The following is a 20,731-nucleotide window of genomic DNA, read 5'->3' as shown; positions in this document are numbered from 1 at the left end:
CACGCTCAATCTGCCTGAGGTGACCTTAAAGGACAACCAGAGAACATAGTTGCCAGGCTTTCGACAGAAGCGTCGCCATTGGTTCAGGCAAAAGAAGTGAGGGAAATACTGGCATCTCAGCATCAGTGAAAATGAATAAACAAATCGATGTTTCATAAACACAAGAGTTTCTGCAGATACTCGAAATGCAGGGTTATACACACAAGACGCTGCAGCGACACAGAAGATCAGACAGCACCTATGGAGGGGAATAAACAGTCGACACTTTGGGCTGAGGCCCTTCTTCAGGCCTGGAAAGAAAGCGGGGAGAAGCCAGAGTGAAAAGGTAGTGGTGGGGGGGGGGGGGGGGGGGAGAGAGAGGAGGGAGGACCTGGCTTTACCCATCACCCACCAGCTTGTTCTCCTTCCCTTCCCCCCACCTTTTTTATTCTGACGTCTTCCAACCCGGAACATTGACTTGTTTATTCCCCTCCATAGATGCTGCCAGACCTGCTGAGTTCCTCCAGCATTTTGTGTGTGTTCTGGATTTCCAGAATCTGCAGAATCTCTTGTGTTTAAGACTAGTATCTCTGGTTTTCTTCTGGTAACTTACCAAAATAGACACTGTTAGAGCAATCTTCCGGGTTAGCACATGTAGCAATTAACTCATCTGAAGGTTGGTCAGTTTCGAATATGAATTGAAGATTAAATTTAAAATGCAGCTCAGAACAGCAAAAACGCAGACCAGGAAACGGCCATGTTAACTGACTGGATACGACAGTAATTAACACTTATTGTGGGTGTGATGCTGGGAAGGTCCAGGCATTTAAAACCGTCACATGTAGTTCAAAGGAAGCGGTGCAAATATGGATTTGTTTGAAATGTCGTGAATTTTTCTTGGATCTTCAGCACATGAAGTGTTGTGTAGTGCTGGGCCAAGCAGCCCTCGCATCGAGAGTGTCTCTCTTTCTCTCCCTCTCCTCCTCGATATTTTGTTGAATAAAGAGACTGCTTCATGTCTAACAGTACTTCTCTCTGTTCACGCAACTCCAGATGCAATCAATGAACCCTTAACAGCCAACGCTCAACTGAAGGGGTAGCCAATCAGTACCGAGGCAAGCGAACGGGGGGGGGGGCACTCCCAGAGAGAAACACCTCGACTGTTGATGAAACACCTGCAAGCTAATGGCCAGGCTGGGCAACTGCAGTAACGTACAGTCAGCCGAGAGAAATGTACTCATTTACGGATACAGCTTGGTAACTTCATAAGGCGCTGGTCAGCCAGCACTTGGAGTTTTGGGTCCCTTATCAATGAAAGGATGAGCTGGCTCTGGAGAGGATCCAGAGGAGGCTCACGAGAATGATTCTGGAAATGAAAGGGTTAACACATGAGGAGTGTTTAATGATTCTGGCCCTGTACTCTCTGAAGCTTAGAAGAATGAGGGAGAATCTCATTGAAAACTATCAAATATTGAAAGGGCTAGATAGGAAAAAATTACAGGAGATAATTTGAAGTAAATAAGTACACAGGAATTGGATAAGTATGGTTATGGGTGGGTGCAAACATAAACGTGTTAAGATACAAACACCTACGATGGAATTTACATAGGGTTACACACATTATTTTGGACAAAAAAGAAATGGACGAGAAGAGATACACGGAAATTATTATTCAACCACTATTATTACTAATTTTTAACAACAATTATTATTATTTAGTTTAATAGTGTGGAATTACAATTGCACATAAATATCTATTGAAGTGCCTAATTATTTTTCTTTAAATACTATCTAAATGTGTACTTGTGAATGTATAAATATATATATATAGATTTATACATATTAAAAAAATGGAAAAGGCTTTATATGTAAAAAAAAGTTTATGTAATACTTATGAATACCTTATCCAAATAAAAATTTAAAAATTTTAAAAAGGGCTAGATAGAGTAGATATGGCAAGGATGCTTTTGACAGTAGAGACGTTTCGAACCAGAGGACACAGCCTCCGAATAGGACAACCATTTAGAACAGAGATTAGAAGGAATTTCTTTAGCTACAGGATGGCGAGTCTGTGGAATTCATTGCCAGGTCATTGGGTGTATTTAAAGTGGAGGTTCTTGATTAGTCAAGACATCAGAGGTTACAGGGAGCAGGCAGGAGAATGGGATTAAGCAGGATAACACATCAACTATGATGGAACAGAGAAGCAGACTATGAGCCTGATTTTGTTCCCACGTCTCATGGTCATCAAATGGCACCTCCAACGTCTTAGAAGTTTCATGTAGATTCCGAACGTCCTCTAAAACTTTGACAAACTTCTATACACGCACACAGAGAGTATTCTAGCTGCCGTGACCTAGCATGGAAACACCAATGCCCAGGAACGGAAAAGGCTGCAGAAACTGATTTTGTTCCACGTCTTATAGTCATCAAATAGCACCTCCAACGTCTTAGAAGTTTCAAGTAGATTCCAAACGTCCTTTAAAACTTTGACAAACTTCTATACATGCACACAGAGAGTATTTTAGCTGCCATTGGAAACACCAATGCCCAGGAACGGAAAAGGCTGTAGAAAGAGACGAATGCAGCCCAGTCCATTACGGGTAAAGCCCTCCCCACCATTGAGCACATTTATAAGGAGCACTGGCACAAGAAAGCAGCGTCCATCACCGGGTACCCCCACCATCCGGGCCACGCTCGCTTCTCACTGCTACCACAGAACAGGAAGTTCAGGAGCCTCAGGACCCCGACCTCCCGGTGTACACATTGATTGTCAGTCTTTATAAAGATGGTCACAAAGTCAATTGTATTTCTTCATTTTCCTGTGAATGCCTGCAGGAAAATGAATCCCAAAGTAGTATACGATGACAAATATACCCCTAGATAATAAACTTACTTTGACCCTAAACTCGTTGTATTGTTAGAATCACAGAAAGCTCTAGCAGAGAAGTGCTTCAGTCAAATTTATTCTGACTAAAGCAGACCCTTCAGTCCATCTTGTTCATACTAGTTCAAAGTACATACAAATGATAAAACCCTGAGCTTCGTCTCCTTACAGTCACAAAAGAAGAAACCCAGAAGAACCCATTAAAAGAAGACCAACAAGCAGCTAATGTGCAGAGAGAGAAGAAAAACAACAAAAGCAAGCAACAACATTCGGAATGAAAGTGGGTATCAGGCATCCAGCTCTGCGTCCATGCCTTGGCAGTTACTTCCTCAGGAGGCAACAGAAAGTCCAGTCAGGTCACTTCTACTGTCATTTCGACCATAACTGCTGGTACAGTACACAGTAAAAACGAGACAACGTTTTTCAGGACCATGGTGCTACATGACACAGTACAAAAACTAGACTGAACTACATAATGAAAAAAAACAACACACAGAAAGCTACACTAGACTACAGACCTACAAAGGACTGCATAAAGTGCACAAAAGCAGTGCAGGCATTTACAATAAATAACAAAGAGGACAGCACGTTCCCTTTGGCCCTCAATCGACACACACAAATGGTGAAGGAACTCAGGTCCAGCAGGCCATTCACAAGGACTGAAAAAGGAAGGGGAGCACATGCCAGACCTTCAGAACCTCCAATTCTTTTTTGGTTTCCAATCCTGACAAAGCGTCTTGGCCCAAAACATCAACTGTTTATTCTCCTCCATAGATGCTGCCTGATCTGCTGAGTTCCTCCAACATTTTCTGTGTGTTGCTCTGAATTTTTAGCATCTGCAGAATCTTGTGTTTATGATTCAAATAAGTTGCAAATTCAAATGAGAAAACATTTACAATATTCACAAGATTATCGCCTATTGAGTGACCCCCCCCCCCACCTTCTTTCCTTTCTCCCATGGTCCACTCTCCTCTCCCAACAGATTCCTGCTTCTCCAGCTCTTTACCTATTCTACTTATCACTAATATTGCATCTGCCTTCCTTACCACCAACTCAACCTGCAAATTAACCTGCACAAGGGCTCCCAAATCCCGTCACACTACCAGGATCAAGCTGTCCTTGAGCCTAGTGAGAAGTTAGAGGTAGTGAGACTGTGGATGTCTCTTTGACCGTGGTCCACTCTCCTCCCCCATCAGATCCCCTCTTCTTCAGCCCTTTACCTTTTCCATCCATCGCCTCCCAGCTTCTTACTTCATCTCTCCTCCCCCACCCACCTGGCTTCACCTTTCACCTTCTAGTCTGTACAACTCCCCCTCCCCCCACCTTCTCATTCTGGCTTCTTCCCCCTTCCTTTCCAGTCCTGAAGAAGGGTCTCGGCCTGAAACATCGACTGTTTATTCCCCTCCATAGATGCTGCCTGACCTGCTGAGTTCCTCCAGCATTTTGTGTGTGTAATGTTAATCTGCTTTTTATTTAATCTCTTTAGTTCTACCTCAGTGTACTTACTAATGGCCTGATCTAGTCGGGTGGTGCACAAGCAAAAGCTCTTCATTGTATTTGTTTGTTTCTGTTATTGTTTGACCTCGATGCACTGGGTAAATAATTGATCTGTATAAACAGTACGCAAGGCAAGCTTTTCACTACATATCAACAATAAACACATTTTCCAAGTGCTATTCCCAGATCCCTGCCATTAACTGTGACTAGATCTACATACACCATACTCCAAATCTGGCCTCACCGATACCATATACAACTTCAACATTAAATCCTGTCGTTTTGGGATCAGGACACATCACTCGACCCCTGAACCAAAACGTTTGTAACACAGTGAGAGTGTCTGCCCTCACCACCTCCTCAGGCAGTGCAGCCTGGAACAATACCGTACAGGCCCTTCAGCCCACAATGTTGTGCTGACCTTTTAAACTACTCCAAGATCAATCTAATCCTTCCTCCCACAAAGCCTCTATTTTTCTATCACCCATGTGCCTATCCAAGGGTCTCTTAAATGCCCCTTATTATCTGCCTCTACTACCACCCCTAGCAGGATGTTCCATGCACCCACCACTCTCTGTAAAAATTCTACCTCTGATTTCCCTCCAATCACCTTAAAATTATGCCGTTTGTACTCATCATTTCTGCCCTGGGAGACAATCTCTGACTGCCCACTCGATCAATGTCTCTACCAAGGCACCTCCCATCCTCCACACCAGGCAGAAAGCCGGAGCTCACTCAACCTATCCTCTTAAGACATGCTCTCTAATCTGGGCTCCATCCAGGTAAATCTCCTCTGTGCCCCTCTAAAGCTTCCACATCCTTCCTCAAGTGAGAAAGGAGGGAAGCCTGAGGAAAAAATCCTCCTCTGATCCCCTCTAAACCTTTCCCCACAGCTCAGCCAGGGATTGCCAAGAAACTGCACAACGTTGTGGACACAGCTCAGTCCATCATGTTACAGGAATCTAAGTTGAACTTAATAGAACAGTAGTCCCCAGTTCCCTTCCAAGGACTCCGCCTACACTTCCTGCTGCCTCAGTAAAACGAACAACAAAGTCAAGTACAAGATGCTGGAGGAACTCAGCAGGTCAGGCAACACATATAAGTCAACATTTCATGCTGAGACCCTTCGCCAGTCCTGAAGGACCTCGACACAAAACGTTGGCCGTTTATTCTTCTCCACAGATGCTGCCTGACCTGCTGAGCTTCTCCAGAATCTTGTGTGTGCTGCTCTGGATTTGCCACATCTGCACACTTTCTCATGTCTGCAACATTGTCAAAGATCCCACCCACCCCATTCTCTCTTCCTGAAAGCAAGAACCACCAGGGTCAAGGACAGCTTCTTATCCAATCTAATGACTATTGAGTGGTCCCCTAGGGCGAAGGAGGGAATGGACAAATAGCTCTTGGAGTAGGTTAAAAGATCACCACAATATTGTGGGCCAAAGGGCCTGTACTGTTCTATGCTTTTGTCACCATCGATAACTAGACTCGGAACACACGCACAATCATACCTTATTTTACCTGTGCAGGAGGGCAGCAAAGCCCCTGTCACCCACACTGTTCTGAAGTCCGAGCAGACCTCTATCTTTACACAGAATTGACTCATCAGTTCCAGTTACTGAATATTTGGTAAACTGTTACCTTTGAATTCCTTACTTGCAAAATCAATCACCGTTCACAACAGAAGTGTTAAAAGACATGAGAAACTACCAAGCTGACAACGGATGATTCTGATGATGGGCAGACAATACAAAGACAGGTGGACGGGCAGACGTGTTGATGCTGCAGAGGGACTTAGAAAGGTTAGGGGAATAGGCAATGAAGTGGCAGGTGGAATATAGCGTCAGGACGTGTATTGTCATGCACTTTGATGATGATGACTCAGGCCTGAGAGGCCAGCATTGGGCATTTTCATGTCTTACTAGACATGGAAAGGAAGACTGTGCAGCATGCCACTCCTCACAAAGACATTTCGCAGTATTTTCCTTTAATTTACAAGGTCGAGTTGCGAGCTCAGCACTCAACCCGGCACGGGTGGAAAGCGTACTCGGGAATGGCCAGACCAGATTCGAACCCGGGACTCTCCGTTCCGGAGTCCGGCGCTGTTGTCACTACGCCACCAGCACTTTGGTAGAAGAAATAAAAGCCAAAAACTCCAAGGTGCAAATGGACTTGGGAGCCCTCGTGCAGGATTCCCTAAGGGTCAACTTGCAGGTTGAGTCAGTGGTGAGGAAGACAAATGTGATGCTAGAATTAATTTCATGATGACTAGAATATAAAGGCAAGGATGTAATGTTGAGACTTTATAAAGCACTGGTGAGGCCTCACTTGGAGTATTGTGAGCAGTTTTGAGTCCCGAATCCCTTCGCGCCCTGACTAAACAAGAATCTATTGACCCCTGCCTTAAGTACACCCAAAAATATACATGCATGTGACAATAATAAGCCAATCACCAATTTAGCAACAGAGAAGATCAGACGGGTCGACTCACTCCAAAATGGAGTAAGTCCCCAGATAAATGCACACATGCATCTCACGCTCTGACCCGTTCAGAGTCAAGGTCTCAAGGGTTGAGCTGGGCTGTGCAAGAGTTACTTTGCTCCAAGTTCAAGGGGTTTGAGTGAGCCCACAAGTTACGTTTAGCCAAGGCTGTCACAGTGTAGAGACTCTGTCACAGAGCAGCTGACGACCACAAGACCTCAGGGCTGAACAACTGACAGTGCAGCACAGTATATGCCATTTGGCCCACAATGTTGTGCTGAACTTTTAAACCACTCCAAGATTAATATAGTCCTCCATTTTTGGTGCCTCAGTAAAGCGACCAGCAAAGTCAAGTACAAGACGCTGGAGGAACTCAGCAAGTCAAGCACAGGGTGGGCACCCCCGATCTAACTCTTCACTCTGACATAGCCCTTCATTTTGCTTCCACCCAGGTGCCTAAGAGTTTCTTAAATGTCCCTAATGCATCTGCCTCTACCACCACCTTTGGCAGCTCCTTCCACTCACCCACCATTGACCTCTGACATCTCCCCTCTACTTCTCTCCAATCACCTTAAAATTATGCCCCCCTCCTATCAGCCATTACTGCTAAAACAACCTCCACAGGTATCAAACTGGAAGCAACATTGGGCCACTTCACCCCTCGTTTCTGCTCTCCCGTTCAAAAGACCTTGTCTGAACTTCTGCCTCAACACCACCTTTAAAGATATTTTTGTGAAGCTCATCTTTAATCGCCACAGCCACACTGAAACATGCAATGAAACGCTTCGTTTGAGTCAACAACCAACACAGTCCAAGGATGTGCTGGGGGCAGCCCGCAAGTGTCACCATGCCTCCGGCAGTGCACACAGCACCCCACAACTTGGTAACCCTTACTAACCCGTGCGTCCCTGGTACGTGGAGTTAAAGTGGAGCACCTGAAGAAAACCATATAACCATATAACAATCACAGCACGGAAACAGGCCATCTCAGCCGCCCTAGTCCGTGCCGAACTCTTAATCTCACCTAGTCCCACCTACCTGCACTCAGCCCATAACCCTCCACTCCTTTCCTGTCCATATACCTATCCAATTTTACCTTAAATGACACAACTGAACTGGCCTCTACTACTTCTACAGGAAGCTCATTCCACACAGCTATCACTCTCTGAGTAAAGAAATACCCCCTCGTGTTTCCCTTAAATTTCTGCCCCCTACTTCTCAAATCATGTCCTCTCGTTTGAATCTCCCCTACTCTCAATGGAAACAGCCTATTCACGTCAACTCTATCTATCCCTCTCAAAATTTTAAATACCTCGATCAAATCCCCCCTCAACCTTCTACGTTCCAATGAATAGAGACCTAACTTGTTCAACCTTTCTCTGTAACTTAAGTGCTGAAACCCAGGTAACATCCTAGTAAATCGTCTCTGCACTCTCTCTAATTTATTGATATCTTTCCTATAATTCGGTGACCAGAACTGTACACAATATTCCAAATTTGGCCTTACCAAATGTAACCCACAAGGTTACAGGGAGAACGTATAAACTCCTTACAGACAGCAGTGGGCAACAATTCCTTGTACAAAGCCCATGCCCCTCAATTCCCTAACATCACAACCTATGTTCTCTGGTTCTTGATTTGCCAGCTCAGAACAAATATCCCTCACTGCCCTTAACACCTCGAAATCTATCCTCATCTACAGAGTCAGAGAGCCCGAACAACGTAGAAACAGGCCCTTCAGCCCATCAGGCTTGTCATCAATCCAAATCTGGAGTAACACCCTCCACCCACCTCTCCAAACTTGCCTTAAAATGTTGCAATCAAATCTACACCCACCACTTCTGCTGGCAACTCGTTCCACACTCACACCAGCCTCAGACTGAAGAAGTTTCTCTCAGGTTCCCCTTAAACATTTCGCTTGCAAGGACACTTCATCTCATGCTCCGGATGTTTATGCTTAATTAACTATTTTTCTTTTAGTATTTGCAGTTTGTTTTTGTGCACTGGTTGAACACTCAAGTTGGTGCGGTCTTTCATTGATTCTGTTATAATTATTATCCCATTAATGATTTATTGAACATGCCAAGAAATCGATTCCCAGGGTTTATCACTGATGACATATGTACTCCGATAATAAACATACTTGGAACTTTAACCTATGACCCCTACTTCTAGTCTCACCTAACTTCAGTGGAAAAGTTTACAATTACCCTATCTATACTCTTAATTCTGTACACGCCCATCAAACCTCCCTTCATTCCTAAAGTCCTAACGCATTCAACTTTTCCCTACAACTCAGGTCCTCTAGTCCTGCCAACAATCTTGTAAATTTTTTCTGCACTCTTTCAATCTTACTGACATCTTTCTTGTAGAAAGGTGACCAGAACGGCAGACAAAGCTCCAAATTAGGCCTCGCCACATCCACAACATAACATTCTAAATCCTGTACCAAATACTCAGATTTTTAAAGACCGATGTGCCAAAAGCTTTCTTTATGACCCGAGCAAACTATGACTCCACTTTCAAGGAATTATGGATCTGTACTCCCAGATCTCTCTGTTCTACCACACTCATCAGTACCCTACCGTTCACTGTGGCAGAACTGCAAACACTATACTTCGAATTTGGCCTCATCAGTATCGCATACATAAAATCCTGTTGCGCTGGGATCGCTCGACCCATGAACCAGTTCTACCATTCAGTAAGATTAAATGTATTGCCAAACCCTACCCACTCGTTGCCTTTCAAGTATCAATCTACCTCATGTTCAAACGTACACACAAACACACACAATGCTGGAGGAACTCAGCAAGTCAGGCAGCATCGATGAAGAAGAAAAAACCAGCCAACATTTCTGACTGAGACCCTTCTTCAGGACTGGAAAGGAAGGGGGAAGAAGTTGGAATGATAAGGTCAGGGAAGGGAAAACATACAAGCTAGAAGGTGATAGGTGAAGCCAGGTGGGTGGGAGAGGGTTGACAAAGTAAGAAGCTAGAAGGTGATAGGTGGAAAAGGTAAAGGGCTGAAGAAGGAGGAATCTGATAGGAGAGAGAGCAGACTACATTCAAAGTCTCTACTTCCACCACCCTTTGAGGAAGAGGTGTCCAAAGTCTCTCTATATCAAATTTCTCCTCACCATACTCACTGATAGTTTCCAACCCACTTGTGCAGAAGGACTTGGGAGTCCTTGTGCAGGGTTCCCTAAAGGGTAACTTGCAGGTTGAATTGGTGGAAAGGAAGGCAAATGCAACGTTATCATTTGTTTCAAGAGGACTAGAATATAAAAGCAAGGAGGTAATGCTGAGGCTTTATAAGACACTGGTCAGACCACACTACAAACTCTTGTGAGCAGTTTTGGGCTCTTTTTCTAAGAAAATACGTGCTGGCATTAAAGACTATCCAGAGAAGTTCACAAGAATTATCCTGGGAATGAAAGGGCTAACAGATAAGGAGAGTTTGATGGTTCTGGGCCTGTATTCACTGGAGCTTAGAAGGATGAAACCCACTGAAAGGCCCAGATAGAGTGCATATGGAGAGGATGTTTCTAATAGCACAGGAGTCTTGGACCAGAGGACACAGCCTCAGAATAGAGAGGGGTCCATTTAGAACAGAGATGAGGAGGAATTTCTTTAGCCAGAGGTGGTGAATCTGTGGAATTCATTGCCACAGACGGCTGTGAAGCCCAGCTCTGCATTCTATCAAAGTCCCATTGCAACCTACGGCAACTTCCTCCACTATCAGTTGGTTGAAGGGAGTTAACATTAACATCACTACACAGTTCAGTTTGCAGCTCTGTAGCCACAATCAACAAGACGCAGATAACAAGTCACTGTGTCCAAAGTGACAGTTGTACCACACAAGTGTTAGGCAGTAACCATGTCCAACTAGAGAGACGCCAGCTACCTCCTCCTGGCACTCAATGGTGTTACATTCTGCAACACCCAGCCACCAAAATCTTGGGGTGACAGAATCTCCACTGGAACAGCCACGTACACAGACAGTCTCCAAGAGAAGCTCAGACGTGAGCAATCTGAAGCAAGTTACACATCTCCTGACACTCCCAAGGCTTTTGTTGTTTATCTTAGATATAAATATTCATGATAATATGGTGGCCTTGGTAAGCAAGTTTGCTGATGACTCCAACTGTGAAGTGATTTGCTTTGCAAGGTCGAACTTGAAGTAGGATTCAGTATGGAAGAACAGAGGGATCTTGGAGTCCATGTCCATTCATCCCTCAGAGTTGCCACAAAAATTAAGGGGGTGGTTAAGAAGGTGTATGGTGTGTTAGCTTTCATTAGTTGGGGGGGGATTGAGTTCAAGAGCCATGAGGTAATGTTGCAGATCAATAAAACCCTGGTTTGAGCACACTTGGGAGTATTGTGTTCAGTTCTGGTCACCTCATTATAGGAAGGATGTGGAAGCTTTAGAGAGGGTGCAGAGATTTATCAGGATGCTGCCTGGCTTTGAGAGTATGTCTCAAAAAAATTATTGTAAACATTACAGCACAGTTTAGGCCCCGTGGCCCATGACGTTGTGCCAATCTTTTAACCTTTTAATCTAACCTCTCCCTCCCAGCAATGCATCCCACACACTTACCACTCTGCAAAATAAAACAGCTCTGTCATCCCTCTATACTTCCCTCCCGGAAATGAAAGAGGATTTGAGAACAGTTTGACGGTTCTGGGCCTCTACTTTCTGGAGCTTAGAGAATGGTGGGGGGGGAGGTCTCATTGAAACTTTATCAAATATTGAAAGGCCCAGATAGAGTGGACACGAAGAGATGTTTCCTAAAGTGGGGGAGTCTAGGACCAGAGGGCACAGTCAGAATAGAAGGATGTCTGTTTAGAACAGACATGAGAAGGAAATTCTTTAGCCAGAGAGCAGTGAATCTGTGGAGTTCATTGCCACAGACAGCTGTGGAGACCGAGCCATTGGGAATATTTAAAGTGGATGTTGACAGGCTCCTGAATAGTCAGGCATCAAAGATTACAGAGAGAAGGCTGGAGAATGAGGCTGAGAGAGATGATAAATCAGCCATGGTGGAGCAGACTCAATGGGCCGAATGGCCTGATTTTGCTCCCATGTCTTTTGATCTTTGGTCTAAAGTGGCCTCCTGACCTCACCTTATTGTCTGCCCGCACGGCACTTTCTCAGTAACTGTTAACAGTCTTCATCACTGTTGTATTACAGGTCTGTTCTAGCATCTGATAACAGCGTCTGGTCAATGGAGACCGCCCCCTTATTCTATTGTCTGAAGACATCCCCTTCTCACTGACTCTCCTCAGTGATCTCTCATTAGACCTTTCAATAGTTTTCCCTTCTCATTCTTCTGAGCTCCAGGAAGTGCCAGCCCAGAGCCATCAAATGCTCCTCACATGTTAACCCTTTCATTTCCGGGATCATTCTCATGAAATTCCTCTATACCAGGGCCCAACATTTTTTTTATTATGCTATGGACCAATACCATTGATCAAGGGTTCCATGGACCCCAGCTTGGGAGCCACAGCTCTAGGCCCTCTCCTTCATAGTCATGTACACTCCCATCCCCTCCTTGGGCATCTCGGGTAAGGGGCTTGTCACACAGCAGTCTGGTCTACAAGGTAGATGTAGAGCAAGGGCTCTGAGCTTTTTTATGTCATGGACCTTTACAACTAACAGAGTGGTCCGTGGACACAGCTTGAGAACCCTGATGTAGATGCTATCTTGCTAAAGGACCTCCTCCTCATCTCTGTTCTAAAGGGGCAGCCCTCTATTTTAAGCCTGTGCCCTCTGGTCCTATGGGAAACATCCTCTCCCCATCCATGCCATCACGGCTTTTCAATGTTGGATAGGGTTCATTGAGATTCCCCCCCCCCCCCCATTCTTCTAAACTCCAGCGATTACAGGCCCAGAGTCATTAAATGCTCCTCATAGGGAGGGGAGGAGGGAGGTAGCTGGGGAAAGGAGGGGTGAGTGTGGTGAGGTAAGGAATGAAGGGGTAATGAGGGTACAGGATGTGGAGAGGGAAGGAGTGAGGGGACGGGGCAAAGGGTGAGGGCAGAGAGAGGCAACGCTCCAAGACGGACACACCTTTCCTGAAAACCGAACCCTTGTTTCTCCCCTCCCCTCTCCCCAGATGCTGCCTGACCAGCTGAGACCCAGGCATTTGCTTTGGAATCCTAGCCTCCACCTCCTGCCAAGCTTTGGTGCCAGACGATGGAGAGTCCAATCCCACCCAGAGGCCAAAGACCCTCAAAAGATGTGAGAGAGGGAGGAAGGGGTTGACCAGCCAGTGACCATCTCCCTGGAAGTAAAAGGTGTTCAAGAGCTCAGGGTGGAAAGGACCACCCATCACTCACCCTCCTTACTGAGCTCTGAGCTCCCCGACATCTACTAACCTCAATCCCGGCTGCCGATCCTGGGGAAATTAGGCACAGTCCTCAAACGCTCTTCTGGTGTCAAATCTGGGCTCGGTCTCAGGTTCCCAGATCTGTAAATCCATCCCAGACAGATTCTGAGATGAGCCGGGGAGCTGAGGAAGGAACTCAGAGAAGCTGGGCCTTTGGGCCAACAGTAATGAAGTAAACTGTCAGAGCAGTGACTTCCTCCTCAGATTCTCTGGCGGGGCGGGAGCTGTCAACGTGAACTTCCTGGAAATCTGAACTGAGACCTAACCACACCACCACCCCGAGACCACAGCTGAGCTGGCCAGTCACCCAAGGGAGGATGGGGACCATCTACCCCCACCTCATCCTAAAAGTTCAGAGTAAACTTACTATCAAAGTTTGTATGTGTTACAATTTACTACCCCGAGCAACTCTCCCTCGAACTTTTATTTTACAGCTGCGCGGACTAACGGTTGCTCTGAGAAGAATTTTTTTTTTAAAATAGCACAGCATGAGAACTGCACTGCAATTTAAATTAACGTTATATAAAAGAAAATTCCGAATGCGTGGTCACAAATATTCTGCCTGGAGCTTTTCAGTTATTGCATGGCCACACACCTGCACAGCTTAGAAGGAACAGTGACCCTGAGAATCATTTCCTTGAAGACATTTACAGGAAAATAAAGAAATACAATAGAATTTATGAAAACCTGTAAATAAACGAATATCCAATGTGCCAAAGAACACAAACTGTGCGAATTAAATAAATACGAGTTGTAAAGAGTCCTTGACAGTGAGTGTGGAGGACAGAGCAACACACACAAAATGCTGGAGGAACTCAGCAGGCCAGGCAAGGCAGCATCTAGGAAAAGAGTAAACACAAAGTACGCTGCAGCTGCTGGGGTCAAAGCACCACGTACGACACACTGGAGGAACTCAGCAGGTCCGGCAGCATCCGTGGAAACGAGGAGTCGACGTTTCAGGCTGAGACCCTTCGTCAGGACTCTCGGCCCGAAACGTTGACTGCTCGTTTCCACGGATGCTGTCCGACCTGCTGAGTTCCTCCAGCGTGTTATCTAGGACAGTGGTCCCCAACCACCAGGCCACAAAGCATGTGCTACCGGGCCGCGAGGGAACGATATGATTTGGTGATATGAAACGATCAGAGTCAGCTGCACCTTTCCTCATTCCCTGTCACGCCCACTGTTGAACTTGAACCCACGCGAGGTCATCAGTCGCCTAAACGCAGTGACATTCTCACACCAGGGGTCACTGGTTGGCCTCGGGTAACCGGCGGCCGGCGGGAAGTGCCATTGCTACTGGCCTGGAGCGCGGACAGACAGGCGTCGCCTCTGAACCTGTTCAGCACACCGAATGTTCCTGGGGAACCCGGTGCTAAAATATTCACAGACGACCTAATTCGGGCTCAGGGTTTTGTAAGTAGCAGAGCAGCTACCTCGCTGTGATCTACTGAAAGTCATCCCTCGAGCCAAACTTCTGTCGGCCGAAAAATCCTACCTACCTACAAAGGGGGGCGAGCACACGCCCTGTCACACTCCTTACTCAGTCAGTCATTCTCTTACCCAGTACGGGGACCTCCGGCCCTGACCTTGTCCTCTCACTGGTGTGTTGCAATGATTTCATATGTTCATGCGAGGAAGATATGCGCTGTGTGTTTAATAGCCAAACATTACTTAAAATGTTATGATGCTATTGACTTATAAGTGAGTTATTATTGACTTATCATGAGGAAAATATGCGCTGTGTTTAATATTAAATTCGTTAGATAAACCATTTTTGAAACAAAATTGAGTGTATTAGTCATTTATGTGACTTATAGTTGACATCACCTATATTCTGCTCGTGAATACCCCCCCCCCCCCAAACACCCCTCATCAGCAAGAATATTGTCAATATTAAATAGGTCCGTGGTGCAAAAAAGGTTGGTGACCTCTATCTAGGAAAAGAGTACAGTCGATGTTTTGGGCCAAAACTGTCCTGCTGAAGGGTTTCGGCCGAAATGTCGACTGTCCTCTTTTCCACGGATGCTGCCTGACTTGCCAAGTTCCTCCAGCATTTTGTGTGTGTTGCTCAGATTTTCTCTCTTTTCTGTAGGACTCATGTTATCAATATTCTTCATTTAAATTTTATTTGCACAATTTGTCTTCTTTTGCACATTGGTTTTAGTATTTTTTTAAATTTATTTACAGCTGGAGTGTGGAACAGGCCCATCTGACCCAATGAGCTGCACTGCCCAGCAGCCCACCTATTTAACCCTGGAGTTCTGGTAAGTGAAGTTATCCCCTCAGGTTCAAGAGCCTGAAGCTTGACGTGTAATAACTGTTCTTGTACCTGGGTCGTGAGGCTCCTGTACCTTCTCCCTGATGGCAGCAGCAAGAAGAGAGCGTGGTCTGGGTGGTGAGGGTGGATGCTCCTTCCTTGTGGCTGTGCGCCGGGGGTGGGGGGGAACGAGAATTGAATGCAGTACTCCAGATGCAGCCCAACTAGAGTTTTAATGCAACTTCACAACTCCTCAATTTGGTGCCTTGACCAATGAAGATGAGCATGCAACAAGACCGCTTTGCTGTTCTATCAACATGTGCAGCTACTTTCAGGGAGCCATGAACTTGGACCCAAAAATCCCCCTACTCATCAACACTCTCCATGGCCTTGCCATTAACTGTGTAATGTCCCTTTTCATTTGCCCTACCGAGGTGCAACACCTCACATTTGTCTGGATTAAACTTCATCTGCCATTTCTCTGCCCAGATCTGCAACTGATCCATATCTCACTGTACCCTTTGGCGACGTTCTACACTCTCCACAACTCCTCCAATCTTTGTGTTATCTGCAAACTTTTTGTGCCTGTCCTTGTTGAAGACACAATGTTGGCAGAGAATAAATGGGCTGAATGGCCTTATTCTACTCCTGTGTGGAGAAAGGTGAATAGTTCGGACTTTATTCCCTGGAGTATAGGAGAATTACGGGAGATTAAACAGAGGTATACAGAATTCTGAGGGGGACAGATAAAGAGAAATGGAAGCAGGCTTTTTCCATGGAAGTTCAGTGAAACTAGACCACAGACCATAATACATTGGAGCAGAATTAGGCCATTCAGCCCATCAAGTCTGCTTTGCCATTCCATCTTGGCTATTTTATTATCACTCTCAACCCCATTCCCCCCCGTCTTCTCCCTGTAACATTTAACAACCTGACTAATCAAGAATATATCAACCTCCACTTTAAATATACCTTACTGGAGTAGACAAGATACCAGAACAAGAGGTTATAGGTTCAAGGTAAAATACCTTCTTCATGCAGAAACTGGTGCGAGTGTGGAACGAGCTGCCAGCAGAAGCGGTGACTGCAAGACTAAAGTCTTGGTGAATGAGGAGGGAGTCCAAAACTATAGGACGCAGATACAAGACAAGGTGGAAGAGATTTTAAAAAGACCAGAGAGGCAACGTCTTTACGCAAAGGATAGTGAGTACCTAGAATGACTGTCAGAGGAGGTGGTCAAGGCTGGTTCAATTGCAATATTTGAGAAGATTTTAGACAGGCACATGGAGAGGAGGGACTTGGAAGGTTCTGGGTTGAATGTCGGCAACTAAGGATACTGGTCAGCAAGGAGCAGGTGGGCCAAAGGGCCTGTTTCCTTGCTGTATTACTCCATGTTTCTAAGTACTAGCCTATTTCCAGCTTATCAAAGTAACATATCAACCATCTTTCACCTGAAAACTACAAAGTTAAACTGCATATCTTCTAGCCGAGGAAGATCTGCAACCGCACCCTACTCCTCCAGGGTCATCAAGAGGACATGGTCACAATCACCATGGGGAAACAGTGGAGATGGATTGGGCAGGTGACGAGCAGAGAAACCGACTCCATCATCAAGATAGCACATCACCGGACCCCTCACAGTGGAGGAAACGCGGGAAACCCGTACCGTAGAGACAAAAATGAGGACCCTGTACCACACCCGGGGCACCACAGACAGGATGACCAAGGACAGATAGAGATGAAGGGCCTTCATTGCTGCCTTAAATATCAGTGGCGTAACAGGCAGTAAGGAAGGTGGCGTCCATTGTCACATGCGCAGGTACACAAGTACACAGTAGTAGGAGACTCGATAGTGAGGGTGACAGACAGGAGACTGGAAGAAGGTTTTCCACTCAGAGAGTGGTTGGTGCGTGGAATGCACTGCCCGAGTCAGTGGTGGAGGCAGATACACTAGTGAAGTTTAAGAGACAACTAGACAGGTATATGGAGGAACTTAAGGTAGGGGGTTTTAAGGGAGGCAGGGTTTGAGGGTCGGCACAACATTGTGGGCCGAATGGCCTGTAATGTGCTGTATTGTTCTTTTGTTCCCTTTCATGGCCAAAGAATCCTTCCTCTAATATGCCCCTTGAATCCCTCCCCTTACCTTGAAGCCATGTCCTCTTGTACTGAGCAGTGGTGCCTGGGGAAGAGACGCTGGCTGTCCCCTCTGTCTATTCATCTTAATATCTTGTACACCTCTATCATGTCTCCTCTCATCCTCCTTCTCTCCAAAGAGTAAAGCCCTTAATCTCTGATCATAATGTATAGTCTCTAAACCAGGCAGCATCCTGGTAAATCTCCTCTGTACCCTTTCCAAAACGAGGAAGATGAAGGGCTGAAGGAGGAAACTAATAGGAGGGGTGAGTGGACCATGGGAGAAATGGACGGGGGGGGGGGGGGGGGGGGGGCACCAGAAGCAGGTGATGGGCAACTGAGAAAACGGGTGAGAAGGGAAGCAGAATGGAAAAACAAGAGAAAGGTAGAGGGAAAACAAATTACCTAAGTTGGAAAAATCAATGTTCATGCCGTAAGATTAGAGGCTAGCCAGGTGCAATAGGAGCTGTTGCTCCTCCAACCTGAGAGTGCCCTCATCGTGGCAGTAGAGGAGGTCATAGAACGACGTGTCAGAGTGGGAATCGGAAGCCACTGGCTCCCCTCTCACCCCTTCTTTGTCATCACCCGCCCATCAGGTTCCCTTCCTCCTTCCTTTTCTCCCATGATCCACTCTCCTCTCCTATCAAATTCCTCCTTCTTCCTTTACCTCTTCTACCTATCACCTCCCAGCTTCTCATTTCATCCCCCTCCATCACCCACCTGTTTCCGCCATCATGGGTCAGCTTGTCCTCCCTCCCCCCCCTCCCCTCCACATTCTTAATCTGGCTTCTTCCCCCTTCCTTTCCAGTCCTGATGGAGGGTCTCAGCCAGAAACGTCAGCTGTGTATTCCCCTTCACAGATGCTACCTGACCTGCTGAGTTCCTCCAGAGCTTGTGTTAACTGGGAGAGGATGCAGTTGAAGGTTATTATTGACTAAATGGAGGGACATTAAGTGGTGTGGAGAATACGGATCTTTATGGATGCCGGGAGAGTCAAACAGGGTTCGAGTCTGTTTCTGGTACTGGCTGACGAGCAGCCAGTTTACAGGCTGCACAATAGTGCAGCTAAGGCACAGCACTGTGGACCCAGGTTCAATACCCACCACTGTTTGTGAGGAGTTTGTACGTCCTCCCCATGTCCGTGTAGGTTTCCTCCCCATGTCCATTCCAAAGATGTATGGGTTAATTGCTCACTGGGTGTAATTGGGCAGCACGAACTCGCAGCAGCAGAAGGACCTGTTACCGAGATGTGTCTCTAAATAAAAGGTAATAATAACCTTCGAGCCATACAAGACAGTAGACCACAGCTAGAACACTCTGTACACTTCTATCAGTGCGTTTCATGAAAGGTACAACTAGCAGTGGAGGAGGTTTCCAAGAATGTAGATTGTAAAACAAGGAAAGACTGGATTGGCACAAGGCTTTTTTCCCCATTTTGAACAGACTGCAGACTGAGTGCAGACTGAAATGAGCTATCTGGATTAAATACGATTTTGTTTCCCTTAACAGAGAACAAATACTCAGCGACCACTTTATTAGGTACACCTGCTCGTTAATGCAAATATCTGATCAGCCGATCTGGCAGCAACTCAATTCACAAAACCATGCAGACATGGTCAGTCGATTCAGTTGCCGTGGAGAACCTTTTCAAAGACCTTACTAAAGTCCACATCCACTGCTCCACCTTCATCGATGTATTTTGTCAGTAGAGGAGAGGGCATGAATTTAAGGGAACTGGCAGAAGGTATTGGGATTAAATGGGTAGAGACCATAGTTGGAATATTTTTTCCAGGGTTGGAACATCTAATACCGGAGGGCATGCATTTAAGGTGAAAGGGAGTAATTTCAAAGGAGATGTGAGGGGCAAGTTTTCTCTCCCCCGCCCCAGAGAGTGGGGGGTAACTGGAATGTGCTGCCAGGAGTGGGGGGGGGGGGGGCGGAGGTAGACATGATGGAGGTCTTTGAGAGGCTCTTCAACAGGCACAAGAATAGGCCGGGGGGGGTGGGGGGAGGGATATGGACCACATGCAGGCAAACGGGGTTAACCATCATTAACACAAGAGATTCTGCAGATGCTGGAAACCTGCATGCGGTCACACAAAAAAAAATTGCTGGGCAAACTCAGCAGGTCAGAGAATCAAGGCCTAAAATGTCAACCGTTTGCCTCACATCCCCCCCCCCCCAACAGATGCCGCCTGACCGGCAGAGTTACTACAGTCCAGCCCAACATTGTGGCCAATGGTCTTATTCCCATGCTGTAATTTTCTATGTTCTAAAATAATTGTGTAATCTCTCTGGCACTTCCTTGTTCTCTTTACTTTGAGCGACCCACCTTCGCAGTTTATACATCTGTGAGCACTTCTGGTGTCTCTGTCGCGTTTTTCAAAGTTCAAAGTAAATTATGTCACCATATTCAACCCCTGAAATTCATATTCTTGCAGGCATACTCAATATATCCAATAATCATAACAGAATTCATCAAAGACTGCACCAACTTGGGCGTTCAACCAGTTTGCAAAAGACAACAAACTGTACAAATACAACCAAATAATAATAATAAGCATTAATTATTAAGAACATTAGATGAAGACTCCTTGAAAGTGAGTCCATAGTTGTGGGACTATTTCGATGATGGGCAATTGAAGTTGAGAAAAGTTATTCCTACTGGTTCAAGAGCCTGATGTTTGAGGGAATAACTGTTCCTGAACCTGGTGGTGTGAGTCCTGAGGCTCGTGTACCTCCTTCTCGATGGCAGCAGCCAGAAGAGAACATGTCCTGGGTGGTGGGGTCCCTGATGATGGAAGCTGCTTTCCTGCAACAACGCTTCGTGTCAATGCACTTGAGTCAGGGGTTTTTTACCCATGATGGACTGGGCCATTTCCACTACTCTTTGTAGGATTTTCCATTCAAGGGCATTGGTGTTTCCATACCAGGCCCTGATGCAGCCAGTCAATGTACTCTCCACCACACATCTACTTTTCAAACTTTTAGATGTCATGTCTCCCACACTGATGGGGCAAGGCACACAACTTCAAGAGATCTGGGGCAGTGGCAAAGATTTGGAGCCAAATGAACATAGATCACGACAGCATAGTACAGACCCTTCAGC

General features: G+C 46.0%; 1 protein-coding gene across 8 annotated transcripts in view; it reads right to left on the bottom strand.

Annotated features, from left to right (window-relative positions):
• Positions 1–20,731, bottom strand: part of LOC132391014 (arf-GAP with Rho-GAP domain, ANK repeat and PH domain-containing protein 1-like) — a 284,897-nt gene that overhangs the window by 144,101 nt on the left and 120,065 nt on the right. Inside the window, exon 1 of one of the 8 annotated variants that reach the window (XM_059963624.1) lies at positions 13,222–13,338. The exons of the other annotated variants lie outside the window; for them this stretch is intronic. The gene's annotated coding sequence lies outside the window, so the exon portion shown is untranslated. Of the gene's footprint in view, positions 1–13,221; positions 13,339–20,731 lie in introns of those variants that run through there. 8 annotated transcript variants of the gene reach the window in all.

The sequence above is a fragment of the Hypanus sabinus genome, chromosome 3 (assembly GCF_030144855.1).
Source record: "Hypanus sabinus isolate sHypSab1 chromosome 3, sHypSab1.hap1, whole genome shotgun sequence".
Taxonomy (NCBI): Eukaryota; Metazoa; Chordata; class Chondrichthyes; order Myliobatiformes; family Dasyatidae; genus Hypanus; species Hypanus sabinus.
Note: the sequence above shows the minus strand (reverse complement) of the source record. Positions and strands in the feature narration are given on the sequence as shown.